General features: G+C 41.5%; 1 pseudogene; it reads right to left on the bottom strand.

Moving 5' to 3' along the window:
• Positions 1 to 7,110: 7,110 nt before the first annotated feature.
• Positions 7,111 to 9,572, bottom strand: LOC105550047 (annotated as a pseudogene).
• Positions 9,573 to 19,022: the final 9,450 nt, after the last annotated feature.

The raw sequence follows: 19,022 nt of genomic DNA, 5'->3' as shown, positions 1-19,022 counted from the left end.
ATTTATTTGCCATGAGTTAAATACATTATTGTAACATCCAAGATTTCTTAAAATAGGAGCTAGAGTTATTTTCACTGAAATAATTCCTCCTTAGAAGCATCATTTGCAAAAGTCTATTTTAGGCATGCTGTTTGAACTTAATTTTGATCTGTGTATCACTAGTCTTCTATTTATAGACAGGGGATTAACATTCCCATGTTCCCTTTGACCTATTATTCTTGACATCTAATTCCTTCACTGAGCGCTAATTTGAATATAAATTAAAGTATTTAATTTGAGCCCAAATTATTTAAGTGAGTGACGTGGTCTGTGTTCAGTAAGAATCTGAGCATTTTCTTAAGGAATTGAAAGCTGACTTTATTAACTCACAATTATACTTTGTGTATTAATAAATATCATATTAGACTTGTATGATATATAAGAGCTGAGAAAAGCAATTCCTCTACTGGGGCAGCTACGTAAACCTTCAAAGGGTTACCAAGTATCTTCTGAGTATGTATGAAAAGATCAGGTATCAGAGGAAAGTTACATAGAAGTTATTTAACAAAGGTAGGAGGAACCTAAATAGAGTAGTCTCTGCTAGTTGCCTATTCAGTACCCACTCTTTCTTCTCAGAAGGCTCACTTTCTCTGTCTTGGAGTGTGGATTGGCCATGTGACACTAAGATGATCATTATAACATAAGCCAAAGCTTTCAGGAGGTTCTGAAAAACTTTTGCTCTCCAGATAGAAGTGAACAGCTGGCATGGGATATGTCTCTTCTCACTACCTTGAAATGTGAACATGAAGTCTGAAACTGTAGCATCCAGTTTTATGGCCATTCACCAACAAGCCTGAGGGAAAAGCAAGAGTATCACAGTCATGCTAGGCTTGATATCATGGTGCCACACAAAACCAATGCTAGTAGCCATCTACCTCCTCTAGATTCTTAATGCATGAGAACAAATCCTGATAAGACACTGTTAGCTGGTGTTCTGTTACATGCAGCTGAATACATTCCTAACACCACATCTGTGAACTTTCCTTCTACGACATTGCCATTTAAAGCATGGTCCTTGAACCAGCAGCCTCAATGTCACCTGGAAGCTTGTTAGAAATGCAGAATCTCAGGCCAAACTTAGACTTCCTGAATCAGAAAAACTGAGATCACCAAGTGATTTGCATGCATGTTAAAATTTGAAAATCATAGTTCTAAAACATTATGGAGACACAGAGAAAAATACACTCTATGTACACATATATAGAATAACAGTAATTTTCCAAACATGCAATTACTGGAAAAAAGGGGGAAACAGGGGGCTCAATTTCAAACATTTGCTTGTATATCACCTTCTATATTGCAGGCACTTATACATATATGTATTAGCTATAGTTTATATTAATTATTTCCTTTAAACCTCAGATACGGTAAGCATTTACTTTGTCCGTCAAGCACACTGCATAGGTGAAGAAGTGGGGCTTTAAAACATGAAGTGATTCCCAGAGCCATTCAGGCAGAGCTGCTTTTCAAACCCAGGTCTTGCTGACTTCAAAGCCCACCTCTTTCTGCTCTACTACATGGACTTTCTGGCTGCATGTTGAAAGAAGGTGGAAAGTGAGTAAGACTTTTGAAGGGAGGGAAGCTATGCTTTAATGGTGAAGGACCAAGAGAATGAACTGCTCAAGTCTGTATCTCTGGGAGGAATTTAGGAGATTAGGGAGATCAAAGTCCTGGTGGGGGTGGGAAGAGAACAAGATGGGAAAACATGGGGGAGAAGGGAGTTTACATTTTGAATGGCAAATTACAGGCACACACTTAATTCAGATGAAAAAATAAAGCTGTTAAGGATAAAGAAGCAACCAACATTATGAAATTGGCTTGCTTCAGAAATCCCCAGCCAGAACTCTAAACTCACACAGTTGTTTTCTGGCATGAAGTCTGGGAGATCACTTCTTATCTGAAACACTCATTTTTGTTCATATTCATAGGCAGTTCTGCTGACTGTTGTTGGCTTAGCATAGCACATCTGGTTAGGAGGCCTCAATTGGGCAAATCTGAACTGCCTAAAATGGTGGTGATTCATATAACCCGTGAAAACATGGATTCAAATTAATAGATATTAGGGCATATTTATATTTTTCCTTTAAGAATGATAATGTTCAGTGGAAGTGATTGTGAGGGAACATCTGGATCCAGTTGTAGTGGACGGTCACTGACACTGTATGGATCAAGGGCAGACCCAACATTCCCTGCCTTTTTCTGAAAAACCTGGCTCCTTCAGCAACATCATCATTAGCAAAAGCCAAAAGAGAAACTTGCCGACCTACACTGGGTAGGTGCTAACTTGTCTCGGACTTCTCACTTTTCTATTTGGATCAAAAGTTTCTATTCTTAGAGATCCCCCGAATTAATTTAGAAAACTAAGTGAAAGAGTTGTCCCCAGAAAAGCACCACTCAATAAATGTTTCATAAAAGTAAGAAGAGAGGAAGCCAAAAGCCTGTTCTTTCCCTAGTGCATGAGTGTTTATTAAGCAAAAAGAAATGTAACTTTCTAAATCTTTGTTTTGATAGTGTTATTTCCTTGCTTTGAAAAAATGATCAGGCCAGGCACAGTGGCTCACGCCTGTAATCCCAGCACTTTGGGAGGCCAAGGCAGGCAGATCATTTGAGGCCAGGAGTTTGAGACCAGCCTGGCCAACATGGTGAAACCCCATCTCTACTAAAATTCCAAAAATTAGCTGAGTACAGTGGTGCATGCCTGTAGTCCTAGCTACTTGGGAGCCTGAGGCAGGAGAATCGCTTGAATCCCCAGGAGGCGGAAGTTGCAGTGAGCCAGATCGCACCACTGCACTCCAGCCTGGGTGACAGAGCAAGACTCTGTCTCAAAAAATAAAAATTAAAATTAAAATTAAAAATAAAAATTTATCCCTAGCCCCAGTCATCCTCTTTCTCACGATCTTATTTCATTATTTTTACCACAATTGTTATTATCTTGATCTTATTTTTATTTATTTATTTATTTATTTATTTATTTATTTATTTGAGACAGAGACTTGCTCTGTTGCCCAGGCTGGAGTGTAGTGGCATGATCTCTGCTCACTGCAGCCTCTACCTCCTAGGCTCAAGGCATCCTCCTACCTCAACCTCCCAAGTAGCTGGGACTACAACCGTGTGCCACCACAGTGGGCTAGTTTTTGTTTTGTTTTGTTTTGTTTTTAATTTTTCATAGAGATGGGGTCTCTATGGGTAATTATGTTGCCCAGGCTAGTCTCCAACTCCTGAACTCAAGCCATCCTCCTGCCTTGGCGTCCCAAAGTGCTTGGATTACAGGTGTGAGTCACCACACCCGGCCTGAATGATCTTGTTAATTTGTTTTCCGGTTGATTTTCTGTCTTCCTCCCTTCTACAATGAAGGTTCCAGAGCTGCAAGGACTTTGAGTATCTTAATCATCACTGCATTATCAGTTCCTGGGACTGTTCCTGGTACTCCATAAACACTTGATGATGAATAAATCATCTAACAGAAAGAAGGTAAACTCCAAATTCTTCCTTATTCTCACATGCAAGACCTTCTATGGGCTGAATGCAACTTCAGTTTTCCAGGCTTGCTAGTCCTCTCCTTTAGTTTTTGATGCCAGCCACATTCACCTTGTCATTGATTCCTAAATAGGGGGACTTCTTTACCGCCAAGGTTTCTTAGTGAGTGCTGATCTTCTTCCCTCTGCCCACTCAAATGCTGTCCCATGTCCTGTTGAGGTCTTCCCCTCCTGTGAAGCCACACAAATTACTCCATCCATGTGCACTTTGTTGTCTGCACCCCTTTCGTGTCTGGAGACCCTATGTGCCCAGAAATCAACTATGATCTGCCTGCATTATCCTTCTCCTCTCATATTGCTGTATTTCATATTATAGATTTGTTATTTATATCTTTGTGTGTTTCTATTTTGTCATACTATATCCACTAAGTGACTTTTTTTTGCCTTTGCTTCTCAAATAACAAGTTGCACAGGGATTTTCATATAATAGACTTTTAAAAGACATTAATGGAATAACAGATAAAACTCACTAATTGACATTTAGAAGTACAGTGATAAAAGCCTGAAGAGGAAGTTTCCTGTGAGCTGGAGAATGTTAAGAGAGCAATAAAAGAGGAATTGTCTTATGATTGGTGTTGCCCTATATAGACCGGGGAAAGAAAATAAATTTACTTTCAAGGGGCAAGTTGAAGAATAAACACTTCTCAAAAACAACTCCCTGTGCCATGAATGGAAAAGTAGCAAAATTAATTTCCTTGAAAAATCATGCTTGATTTTTAAATGGGATGATTTTGATATTTTAAATTATCACCAGACATATTGAATTTTTGTGTATTTATTTTTTGAGACAGAGTCTCACTCTGTCACCTAGGCTGGAGTGCAGTGGCGCAATGTCAGCTCACTGCAACCTCTGCCTCCCAGGTTCAAGTAATTCTCCTTCCTCAGCCTCCTGAATAGCTGGGATTACAGGCATCCACCACCATGCCTGGCTAATTTTTGTATTTTCAGGAGAGATGGGGTTTCACCATGTGGGCCAGGCTGATCTCAAACTCCTGACCTCAGGTGATCTGCCCGCCTGAGCCTCCCAAAGTGCTGGAATTACAGGCATGTGCAACCATGCCTGGCCAGACATATTTTAAAAGTCATACATTCCATGTTTGGTCCTCAAGACCTCCCAGGGTATAATACATGCAAAACAATGAACAGACACAGGATTGGCAAAGATCCACCTATGATCATCTCCCTCACTGCCTCATTGGGAAATGTATTTTATTACAGATAACAGTCTCAGAAACCAGTTTTCGCTTGGACAAATAATTAATAGGTACCTAACAAATAATTGATTGTTCTTCCTGGCATATTGTCTAATTTAATACTTGCCCCCACATTTTGTCCTTTTCTGCACAGCAGGATACAATTTCTAAATGTGTAAATGATAACAAAGTCAGTACTTTAATAAGATGAATAGGAAGAGTCTCATATGCTGATTTATAATCTCTTGGCTCGTTTTCAAAAGTTGACATGTATATCTCAACCTCACTGCAATGCACAAATGCATGCAAAACTGTTCCCCTTGTTTAAAAAATCCTGGATTTTAAAAAATTGCTTGTTATACTAACTGCTTAATTTACTGTGTCTGATCAATGACCCAGTTCAGACCCACCACTCCCACACTTATTGGGGACAGCTGAGGCACAACCAGCCGCACAATACTAAACTGAGCTGCTGCTGGGAGTCCAGGCTTAACCCTACAGCAAGCTTGCAAACTTCACGTGTAAGTATAGTCTGTATAGCAAGGAAACTCTGGCCAGAGATGACATTTGATCCCACAGTTCATCAAGTCTATGTACGACATTTCACATACCACCCAATAGATGTAATGACAAGATAATATTTACAGCAACCACTTTCCTGGATCAATCCCGTGCCACAGACACCACTCCAATACAACGGCCACACATTGCATTAATACCCCAAACCTATTCTCAATTTGTTAAATATGCTGTAAGCTCACAGTTAGGAGGATGCAAATCTAGTTGAGCCAAAGAGTCCCTGCAGCTCTGGGAGCCAAGGTGGAGGGCCACTTCAGGGCTTTCCAGTACCCGCAGCTGTGGCTCAGACAGCTGCAGTCAGGAGCTAGTGAGGTGGGACAGCCAATGCGGGAAGTAGAAGTCAGCTGGCCCAACTTGGGGAGGTATCTCTCTCAGCATCTCAGCTTTGGGACTCTGTCACCACCTCTTCCTAGCCCAAGCTGCTGCCTAAACCAGGCATGTTGAAGGGTGAACAGTGGCTGCCACAAGGCCAAGGCCAAGAGATTGCTGAGAGTCCCACTCCCCTACCTGAGCCCCTAGGCCTGTGACAAGCCACACTGCCCTCCAGAACCCATCTAGCTCTAGGCAAAATGTCTTAGGCTTCTGACTGAGGAGTCCACCAGGGTATAAGTAGCAAAAGCCAGGAGCTGGGCTTTCCAGAGGGCAGGGCCTCTTTCTTTCCAGTCCCCCAGCCTCTTCCTCTGCTTGAAAGTGACTGTTGCAAACAGACAGGTTGTTGTCCATAAGTTCTCAGCCAGTCTCTGGTAGTTAGGTTTGAAAACATGAGGTAGAAGCTTCCCCTCGCATGGATGTTGTGCCTGGCTGGCTAGAGTCACCCTCCGGCAGGTGAACAGAAGCCAGCCCTTTTCCTGACTCCTGGCCAGTTGTGCCATACACCAAGACTCTTCAAAACCTACTCCCTCAAGCTCTGCTCCAGGAAGAGCAGGACCTGGAGAGGAAGTGGGGAGCACCACTGTCTTTTCACACCCTTTGAGTGCCTTCTGGTCACCAGTCTTTCCTTTGTCCACACTTCCACTTGAAGGCCTCCTGCACCCAGCTGGACTACAGACTTCAGAGTTCACAGGCAGGTTCACCCTGGGATCCTGCCTAGCAAGTGTAATGTATTACACTAATCAGCGTGACCTGGAAGCTCCTGGGTGGATCTGAGTAACAGATTTCCTCCTGGCCCAAAGGCCGGGCTTTTTTTTTTTTTTTTTTTTGTCTTCTTCACAGCTTTCAGGTGAGTGCTGGATTTGCAGAGAGTAACCAGGCCCTCAAACCTACGGAAATACATTTTCCTGGTGGTGCATCCACTCGTCTCCTGGGGAGATAAAAGAGATGGCTTGTTCTGCTTCTTTTTTGTTTTTGTTTTGAGATGGAGTTTTGTTCTTGTTGCCCAGGCTGGAGTGCAATGGTGCGATCTCGGCTCACCGCAACCTCCGCCTCCTGGGTTCAAGCAACTGTCCTGCTTCAGCCTCCCGAGTAGCTGGGATTACAGGCATGCGTCACCACGCCCGGGTAATTTTTTGTATTTTTAGTAGAGATGGGGTTTCTCCATATTGGTCAGGGTGGTCTCGAACTCCTGAACTCAGGTGATCCACATGCCTTGGCCTCCCAAAGTGCTGGGATTACAGGTGTGAGCCACCGCACCCTGCTGGCTTGTTCTGCTTCTAAATGAGCTGCCAATCCACACGAAGCCCGAAAAACCCTGCTCACAGCAGGGATGGGGTACAGAAGAGCAATGCTGGCTGTGGAACACCCCCCTGCAGGGGGCTGGGCCAGGGCTAGTGGGGTGAGTCTTGGATCAGGCCGTACTGCATGCTCACAGTGTGGCCCAACTCCTCCAGCCCTACAGGCAGCGGGATGCCCAGCTCCACCAGGTACAGGGAGTCCTCCAGTTTGGAGACTGCCAGTCTGCTCTTGGGCTCCAGTCTGCAGCAGGTCATGGCCAGGGGGAAGAAGGTTGGAGGGCAGTCTGTGGGGACAAACTTCTCCCAGAAAAGCATCATGCTGAGGCCAAAGTCCAGTGTTTGGGGAAGGAAATCAGGATCTTCATACATCTGCCCAATGGTCTCACAGAGAATGACCCCAAAAGACAAGACATCCACATTTCATCATAGCTCTTTCTATTCAGCATCTCAGGTGTCACCCAGTAGAGGTTTCCTACCACCGTGTAGCACTTCTTGAAGTTGTTCTTATGCAAATTACATTTCTTGCTGGTGGCCATTCTGGAGGCAATGCCTTTGGCCAAGCTGACTTCCTGCTGCCAGGGGAATGGGTTCACACTTTGCAGAAAGTCCTTCAGTGTGCCCCCCTCAATGTCCTCTCAGCAAGTTCAGCTTCTTGTCCTTTTACAGCACGCCAATGAACTTGAGCACATTGGGGTGGTCCAGGCTTCACGTCACTTTCACTTCAGTCAGAAAAGTCTTCTGGTTCTCCTCATCACATCTCATTAACTCCTTCATGACCACCACTTTGCCTGTGGCTTTGTGTGTCACTTTGATAGACTGCCCAAAGAAGCCCTTCCCCAGGACCTCCCCGTGGATCAGGTCACAAGACCGGAAGATCTGCTTTGAATAAGTGCTAGAACAACAAAGGGATTCCCAGTGGCTGACGTCACAGCTGAGCAGCAGGGGCTCCTTTGGGGAGCTAGGGCTAGGGGACTTGGAGATGCTGTTACTGAGTCTCAGGGAGCATCTTCTCAGCATCCCCTCTGGATTATCCTTGGTGTCCAGGGTGATGAGGGCGTGAGGGTGTCCAGCATTCTGCATGTGAGGAGAGAGCCAGGCATCCAGCCGCAGCTGGGCTGGGCACCGGGAGACGGGGTCATGTTCAATCAACAGCAGAAGTGTCTGGCTCATCTGGTTAATTGCATCCTCCAACTCCTCTACTTGGAGTGTGTGGATGGGGGTTCCACTGATCTCCAGGATGTGGTCCCTGGGGTGGATGGCATTGTGGCTGTTTGGACTGATGTGCATCTGTTTGACCTCTTTTACTTGCATGGTGGTAATGTAGTTGGAGCAGGCATTCTCCACGGACACGGAGAAGCTCTGCCTGCCCTCTGTGGTGGCCAGCATGGACACGAGCATGACAGAGTAGGGCAGCTGGTCCTGAATGGACTCTGTGGAGAGTCTCTCAAATATGGGTGCCAGCACTACCTCATTGTGGTACTTTCCACAGTATAGGGTGACACACAGCACCAGGGCATATGCATCCCCATCCTCAATGGTCACCTTATAGCTCATACAGGCAAAGCATTCTGGATGGTACTTGAACTCCCTATTCGCAGCAGCAAATCTGCATGGGTCTGCAGCAACCTCAATTCTTGCCTCCTCAGAAGAAATAATTTCACTGAGGGGCATAAGACAGTGAGAGACCAAGGCAAGTTTCAGAGCAGGAAAGAAAGTTTATTAAAAAGCTTTAGAGCAGGAATGAAAGGAAGTAAAGCACACTTGGAAGAGGGCCAAGCAGGAGACTTCAGAGATCAAGTGTGCAGTTTGACCTTTGACTTGGGGTTTTATATGTTAGCATTCTTCTGGGGTCTGCATCTTGTCTCCCCTGATTCTTCCCTTGGGGTGGGCTGTCTGCATGCGCAGTGGCCTGCTAGCACTTGGGAGGGGCTGCATGCGCAGTGTGTTTACTGAAGTTGTGCATATGCTCACTTGAGGTGCTTTCCCCTTACTAGTTGAGCATTCCTAGAGGAAGGTCATAGACCAGTTAAACTCCATCATTTTACCTCTTAGTGCACATGCTTGAGCCCACTCACCCTGCTCCTGAGATCTTATCAGGAAGCTGCTGATCACCAGTTTCAGGGTTTTTTTTTTTTTTTTTTTTTTTTTTTTTAATGTTTTGGGAGACTGCCTTTCTCTGGTATGAGCCGCAACCAATTATTATTTTAGAGAGATGGTTAACAACTGCCTGACCATCACCTAATGGTCGCCTGACATTCCTGGTGTGGAGGAGCCCTCTCCTGCCCTGCTCATGTCTGATTAACCACCTACTGTAACATCTCCAGCCACTATAATAGGCCCTGTCATCAGCAGGGAGCACCCATGACAGAACTCCCCAAACATCTCCCAGTAGTCCTGTGACAGTACAGCTTCCCATCCTTCTCGTAGAACCACCTGGTGAGGGAATCCTGGCATTCTGAACACCGGAAGCAACAGCTGTGCCAGGCTTCATTGACAGTCCTGTACCATCGTTGGCTTGGAGCAATGTGGTCCCCACAGCCCCGACACCTCCAAACATCTTCACCTTGGTTCTGGCATTACCACTAGTTGAGTGACCCTGGACAACTTCATTTTCTTCCCTAAGCCCCAGTTTCCTCATACATAAAATGAGGAGATTGTACATTATCTCAAAAGTCTCTCCTGGCTCTAGCACCTACCAGTGCAGACCCGGTCCCAGGAGCATAGAAATGGGGAGGAGGAAGCAGGGCTGCAGCAGCCCCACTAAGCTCCCACCTCTGCCTAGGCAAGGGAGGACCTCAGCCCCAGGCACGAATGGGCGGATTTTAAAATCTATGATTAATCTAGGATTCCTTTGAGTAAGACTTCAAAAAATAAATTTAATATCAGAAAAGGCTTTTGATTGTTTTCCTAATAAATGTGAAAGGAAAACATTAGATCATTTTTCATGGTTTGAGTTTTAATCTGATATTTAATTATGTTTCTGCTTTGCTACAATCAATGAAAGTATGTTGCTTTTGTTTTTGAAATCTTAACATCAACCAAGGATAAATGAATAAAATTTCAAAAAATTAATTTGCTATCACAAAAGGCTTTAGTTATTTTACTTTTAAATGTAAAGTTACAGAATAGCCACCATTACATAATTTGAGCTTTAATAAACTTTAATAAGAAACATATCCTCGTTTAAAATATTAGAACATAATTGCTCTATGCACATTGATTTTTTCTTTTCTATAATTGCTATGCATTTTGGTTCAAAATTAGTTTTTATAGGATTTCTTTTATAAATTATTATTTTGGAGCCTATAAGTAACAAATTCCTTTTCTCTGATCATTCCATAAGCCAAAATATTTCAAACCAGATGTACATGTAAGTTGAGTGATTATTCTTTATCCACTGACATTTCAAAATTCTATTTAATTATATCTTCATATTTTAAAAATCAGATGATTCAGGGGACTGATTCAATAAGTTGTCTTACTTCCACTAGTGGAATACCATGCAACTGCAAATCCAAGGACTAGGAAGTTCTCTAAGTTCCAATGTGGGAAGATGTCCAGGTCATATTGTTGAGTGAAAAATCTAAGGCACTGAACAATGTTTGCATATATAGAGAGAACACTACCTTTTAGACAGAAAAGGTGGAAAATAAGAATAAATATTCATAGGAGTAAAACTTCTTGAGGAATAATGTTTCATGTATTTTGCCTTTTGAACCAAGTAAATCAAAGAATTATTCAAAAATAACAATAAAATGAAAAAAAATCTACTAAAAATCAAGTGAAACAAGATTTTGATCTGGTTAATAGAACATAAAATGATAATTAAAACATTAGCTAAAAGTATGATTCATATTCAAATTCAGGGATTTTTATTATGTTCACAAAGTTGTACAACCATCACACAAATTCCAGAACTTTTTCATCACCTCCAAAAGAAGCCCTGTGCTCATTAGCAATCACTCTCCATTCCCCTTTCCCCCAATCCACTATTTAACTTTTTGAAAAACAAGTTATAAAACATTCAAGCACAACATAAATTCCAAGCAAAACTTAAAACTGGTTTCTAAACAGCACTCATTATAGTAGCACCTGTGACCAATATCCACAACATGATTTCTAGCAGGTTGATGTCTACTATTTAGTTCAGTATCTACTCCTTATTATTACTATTCTGAGGACAATCTGGGCCCCACAGAAGCACAATGCTGACATTCCCACTGTGTCGCCAACCTTCCCACACCAAATTCAGTTGTCACCACTAGGTTTTCACCTTGTTTGTTTTTTGTTTGGTTTTGGTTTTGGTTTTTTTTTTTTTTTTTTTTTTTTTAGACAGAGTTTCACTCTGTCGCCAACGCTGGAGTGCAGTGGCACTGTGTTGGCTCACTGCAACCTCCATCTCCTGGGTTCAAGCAATTCTCCTATCTCAGTCTCCGAAGTAGCTGGGATTACAGGCATCCACCACCACGTCCGGATAGTTTTTATATTTTTAATAGAGATGGGGTTTCACCATGTTGGCCAGGCTGGTCTTGAACTCCTGACCTCAGGTGATCCACCCGCCTCGGCCTCCCAAAGTCATCTTCTTTTCTACTGAAGGGAAACTTGGCAATTTGCACATTTATTATAATAAACACCTAACAACTCTGCTGTCTATTCATTTTTTGGTTTTTACATTTTGATTAAAATATCAAAGTGAATTTCCAAAAAAACATTGGAAGAGAAGGGAAAGAAAAGGAAAAGAAGGCTTCCTCTTCCTGACATGTCAATATTTTAATGTGTCACGAATAATCCTTATCTACTACAGAAATTCAAATGCTACAAATAAAACTGAAGTTAAAACAATTTATCTGTAGAATAAGGGTGTGAGAATAGCATAAAAGGTTAGCTTAATTAATGAAATAATTCAGCAAATATTTGAGTGCCTCTAATGCGCAAAGCGTGGTGGAAAGTGATGAGAAGAGGGTCATTGGGGGAAAGAGAGAAGGTAAAACTGTCTTCACCCACTATTCTTATATTTATCATTTTGTCAAGGATCTTTCATTCAGTTGTTATTCCCCATTTCTCCCAGTTTCCATTTTCAATATGTATTGTTTTGCTGGTCCACTTGAATCTCCTTTTCTCTGCCTCCACAGCTATCACTTTGGCTCATGGCTTTACCTTCTCCCACCTGGATAAAAAGATGTCTCCTCCCTTGGGTCTCTCAAATTCTCTTCTGCAATCTGTCCTTCTCATTGATACAGAGGCATTTTTCTAAAGCACAGAGCTGTTCATGTCAATTCCCTCATTAAAATCATCCAATAACTTCTCTTTGGCTGCAGAATAAATTCTGCTCCTAGCATAACATATAAGGTCTCCAGATCTAGCCATAGGCCACATTTCTAGCATAAACAATCACATATACCTCCTCCTTCCAGGGCTGCCAATCCAACTAATTCCCCACAGAGCATTCCCCCAGACAGGTCAGACGTTTCCCCACATTCAACCATGAACCACAAGAACGTGAACTCTTGTTCATGCTGTTCCCTATCTCAACAGTCCCTCCCTACCTCCACTGACCTAGAACACTTCCCCAAAAATTCAATTCAAATGGTATCTTTGATGCCTTTTTTAGTTAAAATGCACTACCAATGCAGATATGATGAGTTGTTCATTCATTTATGCTTATTATCATCATGCAGTTATTGAGTGCTATGGTTTGAATGTGTCCTCTCCAATATTCAGTGTTGTCAATGTGATAGAATCAAGAGGTAGGGTCTTTAAGAGATGATTAGGCTATGAGGGCTCCTCCCTCATTAATGGGATTAAGGCGCTTATGAAAGAGGCTTCATGCAGGGTTTGACCAGCATGCCCTTTTACCTTCTGCCACATGAGGATATAACAATAAGGTCATCACCAGATTAGATGCTAGCACCTTGATCTTAGATTTCTCAGCCCCCAGAAGAGTGAGGAAATAAATTTCTGTTGTTTTAAAATTATCCAGTTTCAGGTGTTTTGCTGTAGCAGCATAAAATGGACTAAGACATTGAATTATAGCTCAATCTTTTCCATGCATGTTATGAGGTCTTTGAGGGCAGGAACCCTATCTCCAAGAAGTTGGGTTAGGGAAAGAAAACTGTTAAGGGCAGTGTAGGTGTGGCTGCAGGGGCCAACTTTTGAGCTTTCCCAGAAGACTCTGGAGCAGTGAACAGCTGTCCAAATGAATTTTCTGGGGCACTCCCTGGTTCTTGCATCATGTCTTTCTATCAAACCCTTCCCTTCTATGCCCTCCTCTCTTAGTTTACTCAATTCCATGTGGAGATTTATCTTTGTCCATCTTTCTTTCTATATGAGCCAGCCAGACATTAGGCTCCATATTACCCTCCAGTCACTCCAGCAAACCTTAGAGCTACCAGAAAGTTTTCAGTAACTATCACAGCTTTTAAGAGGAGTCAGTGTTGGAAGTCACTTCAAGGTCATCTGGTCAGTTGGCTCATTTTTATATATTTTATATATGTGGAAAGCAAAACACAGAGCATGGGCTCTACTTGGAGGCTCCATCAATATTTACAACACAGTGCCATTGGTCCTGTTTTTAAAAGACTCAAGATTCAAACGGGCTTTCTTAAGTACCTCCTTCCAAAGTCCTGTTGTTCAGGAGTAAAGTTGGGCTCTCCTCTGAGCATAGCAAGTTTTTATTTTGTGTCTGGTTGCTTTCAATAATAGGAAGAGTAGTTGAGCATCAGTGATGTAAGATACAATAATTATGGCTGCCAACTCTTTATGAACCTAAAAGAGTACTTGGTAAGTTTGAAAGGGAACTAGAAAAACTCACCAAAACCCTGAATGACCAAGGAAGACTGTCCAAAGACTTTCAGTGGTGAAATGGAATGCAAGTTTCAATATGTGCTATTATTTTCAGTCAGCCTGAAGATGTCAGGTATAAAATAGCAGACTACAAGCAACAATACCGGGGGCTGTGTCTGTTGTCTCATTGATTTTTCTGGTGGTTTTGTTGTGTAATAAATCAAGTCAAACAATTGAAAGTTACATTTTTTATGCATCTTAATATTTCAGATCAGGATAAACAACTATACTGTGATAAACTTTTGTGCAAGGTTTAAATTTTCAATCAGGGTCCAGTCAGGAAAATGAAAATCAAATCAAGTATGTGAACAGAAAGAATTTAATCTAAGAAATTGGTTGAACGGGTATGGGAGTACTGAAGGGACATAAAGGGCCACTGAGATAAGGTAGAAATAGTAACTTCAAGAAGCAGCTACCACTCTTGGGCTGAGGGAACAAAGGGAAGAGTTTGGGCTTATCAGAGCCTAGGAGATCAGAGGAGAGGCCACATAGGAATAGGCTCCAGACTTCTGAAGAGGGGACACTGCTTGGCTGATGCTAGTGTCTTTGAGGAGGTACAATGAAACTGGTTCTAGAGATATGAAAAACAAATCCTGGAAACGAATGAACTGCCACTGCCAGGCATAGAACCATCGCTGGGATGACACGGACAGGAACAAGCAGTAAAGAGCAGGCCCCTTCTGCCTCCTCCAGCCTCAAAGTCTCTGTGTATCCCTGGTTTTGGTTGAACCAACCAGGGAGCCAACTGGCAAAAGACTCTCAGCTCCAACATCCAAGAGGAGTGTGGAAGACTGGGATTAAGCTGAGATACAATAGCTTTTTGGCATACTTCCTAATTTAATAATAATCTATTTAAGTCTTTGCTTCAGTATAAGAAAAATCCCCACATAGGAACAAATGTATGTGAATTTAAATAATAAAACCTATCCACTTTTACAATGAGAAGTTACACAGTTTATGTCTGACTATCCTAGATTCATGATTTCAGGGCTTCTATCAATTCTCAGTAACAGATGCCTCAAAAATTCTAAATTTGGGCTGGTACAGTAGCTCACACCTGTAATCCCAGCACTTTGAAAGGCCTAGGTGGGTGGATTGCTTGAGGTCAGGAGATTGAAACCAGCCTGGCTAACATGGTGAAACCCTGTCTCTACTGAAAATGCAAAAATCAGCCAGGCATGGTGGCAGGCACCTGTAATCCCAGCTACTTGGGAGGCTGAGGCAGGAGAATCACTTGAACCCAGGAGGTGGAGGCTACAGTGAGCCGAGATCGCGCCACTGCACTCCAGCCTGGGCAAGAGAGGGAGACTTTGTCTCAAAAAAAAGAAAAAATTATAAATCCACTTTGGGATTACAATCAACATCGATGAGATCTGTATTTACTGAATGCATACTTTAAAGTTGCGTTCTTGTTCCAAGAGATGCCAGTAGCACTCCCATCCCCCAGTTGTGACAACTGAAAAATATCTCCAGACATTGCCAAATGTAACCTGGGGTTAAAAGTAACCCTGGCTGAGAAACACTGGCTACCAGCACTTGAGCACAAATGTTGAATCAATGTTTTTTTTAATAATGATAAAGAATAATGAGAAATGGGTCTCTTATTCTTAGCATCCCTAATTGGAATGGCCTCTCTGCAAACTCGATGTAAAATTTCTAACTAGTTTTCACAATTCTGTTGGCTTCATTTTGGAAAAGAAGATTTCTCATCTGTGGGGAGTCCATTCCTATATTTGGACTGGAGTCTTTTAATCTGTGCTTGCAACTGAACAGAAAGGATTCCTGAATCTGAGTGTGTTGTGCTGCATTCCCAACATCAAAGCTCAGACTACCGAGTTTTTGTTTTGTTTTGTTTTTTGTTTCATACTATTTATCTTAGGCTTTTGTGGTCAAAAGCCAGAGTTCTAAGATGTCTGAATTGTGAAAGCCCTCACAATTGGAATTTAGAAAATGGTAGGGGAAAGAAAATTTTTCTTAACAGTCAGTTCTTACACTCAGTAAAGGAACTATTAAACACAAGTACTAAATAGGTAAGACATTTTTTCCCACTTTTTTCCTCTATTTAGCCTATGAATATTTGAAATAGTTGATCTAATGTTTGAATGTTTCTTTCCCCCTTTTTTTCATATGCTTTCCAGAGAAAACCCAATAAAAATAAATAAAGCATAATGAAAATGAATGCTTTCAAAGCACTAATTAGTCATGTTTGGCTTATATTTGCTTAAGAAAGTCATTTATTCCACCAGAGCTATTCCATACAATTCATGAACACAGCCAATATAAACAGTCATAAATAGTTCAATCAAGAGCATATCTTTTATCACTGATGTTGTCAAAATAGTTTCTGTCCAAGGAGATTTGGTCTCTCTCCCCTAGTTCCTTTATCTACCTCCCTTGTAGTGCATAATACATGCTCAATTTGGAAAATTTACACAATAATTGAAATAGCAAAGAAATAACAAATCTCATTACCTAGAGACAACATTTCAGTGTATTTCATTACAGTATATTTTCTCTCCAATATTTTTATCAATGTATTCATTCATCAAAAAAGCATAGCTGTGAATTGGGATCATACTTTTAAGTTTTGTAGCTGAATTTTTTACTTTTTTTTTTTTTGAGATGGAGTCTCACTGTCACCCAGGCTGGAGTGCAGCGGTGCAATCTCTGCTCACTACAACCTCTGCCTCCTGGGTTCAAGCAATTCTCCCGCCTCAGCCTCCCAAGTAGCTAGGATTACAGGCACACACTACCATGTCCGGCTAATTTTTGTGTATTTAGTAGAGACAGGGTTTTACCATGCTGACCAAGCTGGTCTCGAACTCCTGGCCTCAAATCATCCACTTGCCTCAGCCTCCCAAAGTGCTGGGATTACAGGCATGAGCCTCTGTGCCCAGCTCAATATTTTTTACTGAACATTATGTTGTGTATGTTTTCTCACAGGGCTAAATATTCTTCAGAAAGATATACTATTCTTAACTCATTTATGTTTGAGTAATATTTTGCTTGACTAAGTGTTTTTATGATAATTTTTCCTCTAAAAGTATTAGCATTCACAAAGTTGGGCTTCTTTGATGGTTTAATTCAGTGTTTCTGTGATTTTCAATTAAATCTACATTTACTCTAAAAAAATGTCTCTAATTTTCTGTTTCCTAGATTCTTGTCTTTATTTTCTGCATTACAAGAAAAGCTGAGGGCCAGGCATGGTGGCTCACGCCTGTAATCCCAGCACTTTGGGAGGCTGCAGGGGGCAGATCACCTGAGGTCAGGAGTTTGAGACCAGTCTAGCCAACATGGCGAAACCTCGTCTCTACTAAAAATACAAAAATTAGCTGGGCATGGTGGCATGTGCCAGTAATCCCAGTTATTCAGGAGGTTCAGGCAGGAAAATTGCTTGAACGCAGGAGGTAGATGTTGCAGTGAGCTGAGATCTCACCACTGCACTCCAGCCTGGGTGACAGAGTGAGACTCCATTAAAAAAAAAAAAAAAAAAAAAAAAAAAAAAAAAAAAAAAAAAAAGCAGCAAAGCTGAGATTTATCAATTTGTAAAGCACTCCTTGCTGTGTAAAGCAGTTATCGCAGTGCTTGGGCACATAGATTTCAATGAAAGCTAGTCAATATCATTCTTAGGATTTTCACAATTATTCTGCTTGAAACTTCAGCTTTGAGAATAAAGCAAACTTCATCAAAGGAGTATGTAGACATAGTTAATTTTCATGTGTTACTCCCGGTCAGGGTTTCTCAACCTTTGCATGACTGAAATTTGGAACTGGACAATTCTTTATTGGGGGACTGACCTGTACATGATAGGATGTTGATCAATGTCACTGATCTCTACTCATTAGCGTCCAGTAGCAACCCCCGATCCCCAAAACAGTTGTCACAACGAAACTTATCTCCGGACATTGCCAACTGATCCCCAGGGGGGCAGAATTGCTCCACGTGGAGAACCTCTGCAATAGGTAAATCTGTCAGAACCCACAGAATGTTCCTTTATAAAGACCACCTGCCATCTCTGAGCCTTCAGCATGAGTGTTTTATTATTAAATCTCCGTATGGCATGAAGTTGCCTTTTCTCCTGAGAAGTCTCTTAAGCTTCTTCCTGTTATTCTTGAGATACTAAAATGTGAATGGTGCCAGAACAAGTCACCAGAGATGTCTGAGCCAAAAGGATTTAACAAACAGACACACAAACAAGTATTTGTCTAAAAGTCTGTGCATTTGGAAATTAAAATATCCTTCTATTCTCATCCCCAAACTGGGTAGGACTGCATGACATTGGAATGACAAATGAAAAAGTGACATGAGAAGAACACATTGCCTCCTCTATCACCCTTAGCTTCTCCTTATTTGTGTAGTATAAAGACCATGGGTTATGGCATTACTAATAGTAATAGAAAATTAAGAAAAAATTAGTTTTTAAAAAGGAAGTTACTAATATAACTGATATATCTGTAATATGTAAGCACTTTTTACTTCGTAGGAAATTAGTATCTATCTATCCATATAACGTCCAAAGTTGTGATGATATAATATTTTTTTGCTTTCCTTCACGATTAGTTTAAAATCATATCGGAATTTAAAGGAGCATTTAGCAGAATATCAACTTCTGTGAGAAAATGATGAAAGGAAAAACAATTGGGTCTTTTGAATGCAACAGTTAGGTTGCTGCGGGTGGCTATAACAAGTAAACTGCTTAAGTTCAATGTCTAAATTAAACAGGACAGAAGCTTAGTTCTCACTTCCATAAAAAATCAATTTGAATATTTTCGGTCACTGAGCATGCAGTTGTCCTCCATGGAGTTCTGCTATCCCCTAATGCCTCAAGTCCTCTGCCTCAGGAAAAGAGAATAGAAAAGGTACCAGTGTCTTTGAAGACTTAAACTGAACTGACAAACCTCAACTCTATCCACACATCAGTGGTGAGAACTAGTCATGTGGTTACAACTAGAAGCAAAGGCAGCTAGAAAAGGCAATGCTGGGTGGGGCAGCTGCCTCACCGTGACCACAGCACATGATGGAAGGGGCAGACAATTATCAGTGGACAGATGGCATCCTGCATCCTGCCATCATGAATGAACCTTTATAACTCAAAATAATTTGAAAGAAAGAAACTTAGCTATTGTTATGGATTGGATTTTGTCCCCCAACAAAATATACTG

Source organism: Mandrillus leucophaeus, unplaced genomic scaffold, assembly GCF_000951045.1.
Source record: "Mandrillus leucophaeus isolate KB7577 unplaced genomic scaffold, Mleu.le_1.0 Scaffold462, whole genome shotgun sequence".
NCBI classification, from domain to species: Eukaryota; Metazoa; Chordata; class Mammalia; order Primates; family Cercopithecidae; genus Mandrillus; species Mandrillus leucophaeus.
This window is presented reverse-complemented; position numbering and strand designations above follow the sequence as displayed.